Source organism: Cynocephalus volans, chromosome 2 (genome assembly GCF_027409185.1).
Source record: "Cynocephalus volans isolate mCynVol1 chromosome 2, mCynVol1.pri, whole genome shotgun sequence".
NCBI classification, from domain to species: Eukaryota; Metazoa; Chordata; class Mammalia; order Dermoptera; family Cynocephalidae; genus Cynocephalus; species Cynocephalus volans.
In genome coordinates this window covers 160,952,902-160,961,448 of record NC_084461.1, presented here as the reverse complement: position 1 = coordinate 160,961,448, position 8,547 = coordinate 160,952,902, and positions in this window count along the sequence as shown.

Below are 8,547 nucleotides of genomic sequence, written 5' to 3'. Positions count from 1 at the left end.
TCTCGCTTGCCCTGATTTGACTCTGTGGCTTGGGCAAGCCATCTAACCTTGCTGATTCATTTTGTTCCCACTTATAAAATGGAAATACCATGTTCTCTTATACATTGAAGGTAATAATATATACTTGTTTTAATACTATGAGGAATTGAAAGGATTTCCTTACAGAGAGGATAGCTTCAGTTGATGAGCCACATGGGGCAAAGTTATGTTCCCAGGTGGGCAGTACAGTGCCACCCAGCAGGTGGGAGCTTCTTCCAGGGGTGGGCCATGCGTTTCTCATTGCCCTTGCATTTAAAAGGGCAACAAGTGAATTTCAAGTGAATCTATCAGTGTCTTTTGACTTTGGTTATGTTTTTTAGAGTTGCTTTAACTAAAATAAATAAGCGACGTAAGCAACAACAGAAAACACTTGATCTTCTTCAAAGCTGTCTTTTTCAGAAGGAGTCTGAATGTGCTGCACAGTGAACACTATTTTGTTAGGATGGTGAGGTCTTAGAATGTTTTTCTTAGTATCTTTGAATATTTTTATAATATTTTTAAAAACTGAAAATGAAACATGCTGGTTCTAAGTTAGAATTTGGTTGACGTATATACTGTAGGTGACCTGGCTTTCACTTTATTTTTTTAAAGATGTGAGCAGGCAGCTGGGCTTTATCAGCAACAGAAGATTGAAGGTGTAGGACAGCTCAGTTACAATCAAGCGAGAAAACCAAATGGATCTCCCCTCACCGAGGGGCCCATGATAGTTCTCGTGGAGATGGTCATTAGCTGTGAATAAGGGCACCTCATGTACAGTGGTCCTCGGCAAAACCCAGGACCTTACTTCTTTACTTCTTTTCTTCCTCTTAGTTTCTTTTGCTGTTGATAGAATTTAATTCTAATTTACTGCTCCCCCTACCCCAGGGCATTTTAATTATTCAAAAGTCAAACTTTCTATTCTAGGTTCTTAACACAGTGACAACCGCCCCCCTCCCACCCACATACACACACTGAGGCTGTCTCTGCCATCCTTAGGCTTAAGCTGGCCTGTGTCCTCACCCACTGATGTGGATGCTGACATGCAGCTGTCACCCTACTGTCCTGCAGGGAGGAAGGAGGGGGAGACGCTCTCCATTCAATAGATAGGGAAACTAAGGCTTAGAGTGGCTACATACCCTACCCCAGGACTTAGTCTGGCCACAGTGATTCTGTAGTGGCATAGAGGGACCCAAGGCTGCCCCTACCCCATTTCTTAGCTTAGGTGTAGGCTTTTTAAAAAAACAAACTGTGGCAAATTACACGTAATATAAAATTTACCATCTTAACCATTTTTTAAGCATACCGTTTAGTAGGGTTAAGTACATTCACATTGTTTTACAACTGTCTCCAGAACTTTTTCATCTTCTCTGACACTCTACACCTCTGAAATAGCCCCCTACTCCCCTCTCTCCTCCAGCCCCTGGCACCCACCATTCTACTTTCTGTCTGTATGAATCTCTCACTACTCTAAGTACCTCATATTAGTGGAATCATTCAGTGTTCATCTTTTTTGTGACTGGCTCTTTTCACTCAGCATGATGTCCTCCAGGTTCATCCATGTTGCAGCACATGTCAGAACTTCATTCCTTTATTTAAGGCTGAGTAATATTCCATTGCATGTATAGCCCATATTTTTGCTTATTCATTCACCTGTCCATGGACACCGGGTTGCTTCTAGCTCTTGGCTATTTTGAATAGTGCCTCTGTGGAAATGTTACAGGAACAGAGGCAGACAGATTGCCAAGAAACCAGGCGTCACTTGGAGGATTGGAGAACTCAAAGATTTATTACTCTGGTGGGCCCAGAGGAGTTCACACTCTAAAAAGGCTGAGCCCCCACTCCAGGCTTGCCAAAAGTTATATAGGTTACATTCTTTCTGGGTTGCAGGTTTCATTTTCTCGGAATCCACTGGTGGAAGGGCTAAGCTGATACAAAAGGTGGTCAGTGTTACAAAAGCAAAACAAAAAGCAACAATACAGGAGCAAAACAAAAAGTGGAAGTACAGGGACAGATTTAAGTTTTTCTGGGCTTGTCCATATCAAACACAGTGTGCAAATATCTCTCCAAGACCCTGCTTTCAGTTTTTTGGGTGTACACCCAGAAGTAGAATTGCTGATCATGTTCTATGTTTAATTTTTGATGAGCTGTCATCCTGTTTTCTGCAGCGGCTGCACCATTTTACATCCTACCAACAGTGCAGAAGGGTTCCAGTTTCTCCACACCCTTGCCAACACATGTTATTGTTACTTTATTCTTTTATTATAGTCATCATCCTAATGGGTAAGAGGTGGGGGGTGTAGGCTTTTCATGAAACATGTTCTGAAATAAAACTCTGAGGCAGCCCTGATGGGGTGCCTACAAGGCAGAGGGGGCAGAGGTATTTTGGCAGTTTGGCTTTGGCGATATTCCCACATTGTTGCTTTGCCTCCCACGGATTTGTTACCCATTTTCCCCTGGGTGATGGAGCTGCCAAAGATTACTCAAAGCCCATCTCTTCTGAGCAGTGAGAAGCCCCCAAAAGGGGTTAATCTCCTGGAACCCTCAAGATAGAGGCATTCCTTCCATTTGGGAAATTAACCATGAATTGGGGTTCTCTTCTGAATTTATTCTCCAGACCAGGAAGTTACAGGAAGTGACATAGGGGGTGGTTTTGCTAAGTACAGTTTAACAAATTTAACAATAGAAGCTGGTAACATTCAGAAAGACAGGCAAGGTGACCTTCCATAATGCAGTTTGCAACAAAAGCTCGATTTTAGCAAACATTCTCTTCTTCCAGCAATTTCCCAGTATCTTTACATATCAATCAGTAACCTGTCTGTCTTTGAGCCAGCAACCTTGCTGTGTTACAATTCTTTATCTTGCAACAGAGACTATAGCCTGGTGAAAATTTCCTGTCCTTTGCAAGGTCAATATTTGAAACTGCAAGGCTTTGGAAAACCAAGCCCTGTGAAGTACATTTGCTTTATGCATACTCTACACACATTGCCCTTGTCTTGTTGGTGGGTGGTCCAGCGACCTCCTGTCTTCCTGTGTGGCCCTGCTGGGAGCCATCTCCATCTTCTTTATGTGTCTAAGGTGGCTAACGGGGAACAGTGTGGTGGTCCCAAGTGGCCTGTCGTCAGCTTGTCTGGATTCAAGCCCACATAGCCTCAGTTTCTCAGCTTAGATGTTTGTAAGGCCCATTCCTCTGACCAGGCAGCAGTGTCCTCTCTAAGCTGCTGTGTGCTGCATCTGCAGCCCCCGCATCATTCTGAGCAGAGACGTGCTCCTGCCAAACTTACCTGTGGCTCACACTTGTACCTGCAGCGCACCAGCCTGGCCCCGCCCTGCTGTGCCCCACCCCTGCACCCGGTGTAGAGAAAAATATAACTTTAACATACGCAATTTGCTTCTGTACTAATGCTTACTAAAAACGACAAAACATAACTAATGCCATTTTAAGTAAGGCAGCTTCTAAGGGGTTATGTAGAGGCCAAGCAGAGTGAAGGCGGGCCCAGGCATACTAGATTCCAGGAAGGGAGGAACCACCATCCGGTTTCAGGGACCAGCTCCTTATCTAGAGGCTGCCTGGCCTGACCACAAGAAAGATAAACGACTGGGAAATATACTGTTCCTTATTGGTGTGCCAGCCTGCTAAAGACCACCAATAAATCTAAAGGTCACCTCAGATAACCCGTAAGCAGTATACAACTCATCCTGTTGCAAAAGTTTGTCTAAAAAACTGTATAAAAAGTGCCTGTGTTAAGGGCTCGGGGCCGCTTCTGTCCTGAAGACGTAGTGACCCCAGCATGCTGGAATAAAAAAACCTCTTGCTTGATTGCAGCAATCTCTGTCTCCTGGTCTTTGCGAGATGAGCCTTCCCAACAAGTAAGATTTGCACTTTCAGGCCAGTTTTACGTTTTGGTGCATTGGCCGGGAAGCGGCTCTCTCTGGGACCAGAGACTAGAGAATGGAGGATCGCTTGAGCAGGTACCACGGTTGTCTGTCTGTCTGTCTGCTGTGTCTGTCTTTGTGTCTTTGTTGTCTACTGTAATCTGGTTTTGGCTTTTCGGTGGCTCCGGGGCGGAGTCATCAGTCTCGTTTCAGTTTTTCAGAGCCTCCGAGACGGAGTCACCGGTCTGTAGTTGTCACAGCAGCGGGTAGACGTACCAGCATGTCGCGGCCACAGGAATCCTGGAGGACGCTCCAGATTCCTCTGTTGGAGATGAACAGGTTCAGCTCCACGGGAGATCTCTAGGAAGGAGACCCCTCCCGCTCTGATAATCAGGTTGTGGCGCCCGTGACAGGGGCGCCTCAGTGTTTTGGTTTTTGTTTGTCTGGTTGCATGTGTGTTGGGACTGACGATTTTCCGGGGCGACATGGGGCAGACTGTTTCAACCCCTTTAAATCTGACTCGGAAATACTGGACTGACATGAAGGCCAGGGCTCATAATCTGTCTGTACAGGTTAAAAAGGACAAATGGGCAACTCTTTGTTCTTTGGAGTGGCCGACTTTCCAACTTGGGTGGCCCTCCCGAAGGCCCCTTCTCTCTGCCACTGATCATGGCTGTAAAGAAAAAAAAATTTTTTTTGGTTTCAATTCTAAAAAGTCACCCAGACCAGGTCCCTTATATCATTGTCTGGGAAGATCTGGTCAGGGACCCTCCTCCGTGGGTCTGTCCCTTTGTTCCCCTAACAGGTCCATTGGCTGTGTTTGCTCTTAAAGAGATGGGAAAGAAACCGGAGGTCCTACCTCCCACCGAATCGAATGGAACTTGCTTCTCCTAGACCCTCCTCCTCCTTATCCTCCCTCCCTCCGCCCTCAGGCAGCCACCTGTCAGTCAGCTCCGCAGGAGGACCCACAAGGAACAAGGGAGGGACCTGTGCAAGGGACGCACAGTAGGCGGGTAACTTCTCAGGAAGCGATACCTACCTTCCCCCTGTGGGCTTATGGCCCTCCTGATGAAGAGGGCAACCAGCCCTTACAGTACTGGCCTTTTTCCTCTTCCGATCTTTACAACTGGAAATCTCAGAATCCCCCTTTCTCTGGAAATCCCCAGGGTCTCACTAACCTTGTAGAATCCCTCCTCTTTACTCATCAGCCCACCTGGGATGACTGTCAGCAGCTCCTCCAGGTCCTGTTCACCACTGAGGAGAAACAACGGATCCTCCTGGAGGCTCGGAAGAACGTTCCAGGAGACGATGGGCGACATACTCTCCTCCCAGATGTCATAGATGCAGGGTTCCCATTGACCAGACCTAACTGGGATTTTAACCCAGCAGAAGGTAGGGAGCACATGAAGGTCTATCGCCAGGCTCTAATGGCAGGTCTCCGAGGGGCAGCAAAACGCCCCACCAATTTAACCAAGGTAAGAGAGGTAATCCAGGGGCCCAGTGAGTCTCCGTCAGCATTTCTTGAGAGACTCACGGAGGCATTCCATCAGTTTACCCTGTATGACCCTAGTAGTGAACAGCACAAAGCTACAGTGACAGTTGCTTTTATTGACCAGTCTAGTAGAGACATCAGGAAGAAACTGCAGAAGCTTGAAGGGTTACAAGATAAGTCATTGAGGGAGTTAGTGCAGGTGGCTGAAAAGGTTTATCATAATAGAGAGTCAGAAGAGGAAAAAGAAGAGAGAAAGCAGAAAGATGAGGAGGCTAAAGAAATAAAAAGAGAAAAGCGACAAAGAAATCTTCACAAAATTCTGGCCACTGTAGTTAGGGAAACTAGGGAACAGACAGTACTCATGGACTACCCGAAGAACGGTGGACCTAGGCGTGGGCCAGGTATCCCACTCGTTCATTGTCATTCCTGAGTGCCCCTACCCACTACTGGGAAGAGATCTCCTCACCAAAATGGGTGCTCAAATTCATTTCGACCCCGAGGGACCTCGGGTGTTAAATCGACAAAAAAAGCCCCTTCAGATACTAACTCTCAGTCTGGAAGATGAATACCAATTGTTTGAAAAGCAAGGGCGGGTGACCGGACAGATGGACTGGTGGTTAAAAAACTATCCTCAGGCGTGGGCAGCAACAGCGGGGATAGGGAAGGCTAAAAACCGGCCCCCCGTCCACGTAGAGGTGAAGGCTCAGGCCAGTCAAAGGGGGTCCTAACTCAAAAAAACTGGGCCCCTGGAAAAGGCCTGTAGCATATCTGTCTAGAAAACTAGACCCAGTAGCCTCAGGGTGGCTAGTTTGTCTAAGGATCATAGCGGCAGTCGCAGTTCTGGTAAAAGATGCTGACAAGTTGACTACGGGACAGAGTTTGGTAATTTCGGCACCTCATGCCTTAGAGAGTATTGTACGCCAGCCCCCCGACCGCTGGCTCACAAATGCTCACATGACTCGCTATCAGACTCTGTTACTGAACTCAGACCGGGTTACTTTTGCTCCCCCGGCAAGCCTAAATCCAGCCACGCTGCTCCCAGACCCTGACCTTGACCCTCCTATCCATGACTGCCAACAAGTGCTTGCTGAGGCACATGGATGGTGGAAAGACTTGTCAGATCAGCCTCTGACGGACGCCGAAGCCACCTGGTTCACAGCAGCAGTTTCCTGGAGGAAGAAGTACGAAAGGCAGGAGCCGCTATAGTAGATGGCCAGAACCTGATACGGGCACAGGCCTTACCTGCAGGAACGTCCGCTCAGAAGGCAGAACTCATCACCCTCACAAAAGCCCTTGAACTAGGGGAGGGCAAAAGGATCAACATCTACACAGACAGCAGGTATGCATTTGCCACTGCCCGTGTACGTGGTGCTATCTATAAACAGCGGGGTCTGCTGACCTCTGGAGGAAAAGAAATCAAAAACAAGGCAGAGATCGTAGCCCTGTTGGAGGCCCTTCACCGACCGCTAAAAGTGAGTATTATACTCTGCCTGGGCCACCAGAAAGGGGATTCCCCCATCACCAGGGGAAACAACTTAGCTGATTCTGAAGCAAGGGCGGCAGCCCATGGGTCCACGTCTATTCTGTTAGTTAAAGTCCCTAAGCTAGAAAAGCCCAAGTTTAAATACTCTGCTGAGGACGTAGCAGTGATCTCAAGGGACTCTAATAACTACTTTGATCAGGAGAAAGGGCGCTGGCATGCAGCGTCAGGCAAGCCTATCTTGCCCCAAGAACAAGCACGCACCATGATCAAATGTGCCAATGGACTCATCTGGGAGTAAACAAATTGCTCCAGACTGCCCTAAGGACAAAATATCATATCATAGGGCTAAAACAATTAGCAGAGCAGATAGTTAAAAGCTGTGTACCTTGTCAAAAAGTAAATGTCTGCAAAAATACAGCAGGACCTGGCAAGAGACTCAGGAGAAACAGACCAGGGATGTATTGGGAAGTAGATTTTACAGAGATCAAGCCAGGCAGATATGGTTACAAGTATCTCCTAGTTTTTATAGACACCTTCTCCGGATGGGTAGAAGCATTCCCAACAAAACAAGAAACAGCCACAGTCGTGGTCAAGAAAATCCTGGAAGAAATCTTTGGACGCTTCGGGGTGCCCAAGGTAATCGGTTCCAACAATGAAACCGCCTTCATTGCCAAGGTAAGCCAGGGAGTGGCCAGATACCTAGGGGTCAATTGGGAATTACATTGTATTTGTAGACCCCAGAGTTCAGGACAAGTAGAAAGGATGAACAGGACTCTAAAAGAGACTCTGACTAAATTAACCATGGAGACTGGCGTGGACTGTGTGGTGCCCCTTCCCTCGGCCCTGTTTAGAGCTAGGAACACCCCTCCCGGTTCAACCTGACTCCCTTTGAAATTCTCTATGGTACCCTTGCCCCCTTGACTTTACTGTGGGATGCCTTTGAACCCACTTGCCACAGTAAACTGACTTATATGCCAGGTTAAAAGGACTGCAAGCGGTGCAGATGGAAGTCTGGACGCAGCTGGTGGCTGCCTATGAACCTGGGACCCCCGAGGTTTCTCACTAGTTCCAGGTTGGAGACACAGACCATGTGAGACGACATCACTCCCAGACCCTGGAACCCCACTGGAAAGGACCTTACCTGGTGCTCTTGACAACCCCAACGGCTGTAAAGGTAGACGGTATCTCTGCTTGGATCCACGCCTCGCACATAAAACCTGCACCGCCAGAGGACCAAGGACCAAGAGACGCCACCTGAAGAGTCCAGAGTTCCAAGAAGCACCCCTTAAGACTGAAAATTGTTCGGACATCCTAAGTATTGTAAGATGAAAACTCTCTTGCTTTTCTTATGCTTAAAAATCTTTTCCCAGGGCCCGGGAGCTAGCAGCCCACATATCCCCAAAAATCTTACTTGGTATGTTGTAAATGGAATGGGAGACACAATATGGAGCCAATCCAGGGTCACCTTGGGGTCATGGTGGCCTGATTTCTTTCCCGATGTGTGCATATTATCCATGGGAGTAGCCAGTTGGGATATAGACTCACACTTTGATAGCCGTAAACCCCCCCCCTCCCCCTCCACATGCACAGCATCGGGCTGGCATAGGGAATGGAATGGGCTGCACAACCCAATGGAGGAGGAGTGCATTAAGAACTCTTACCTTTTATGTGTGCCCTGGGT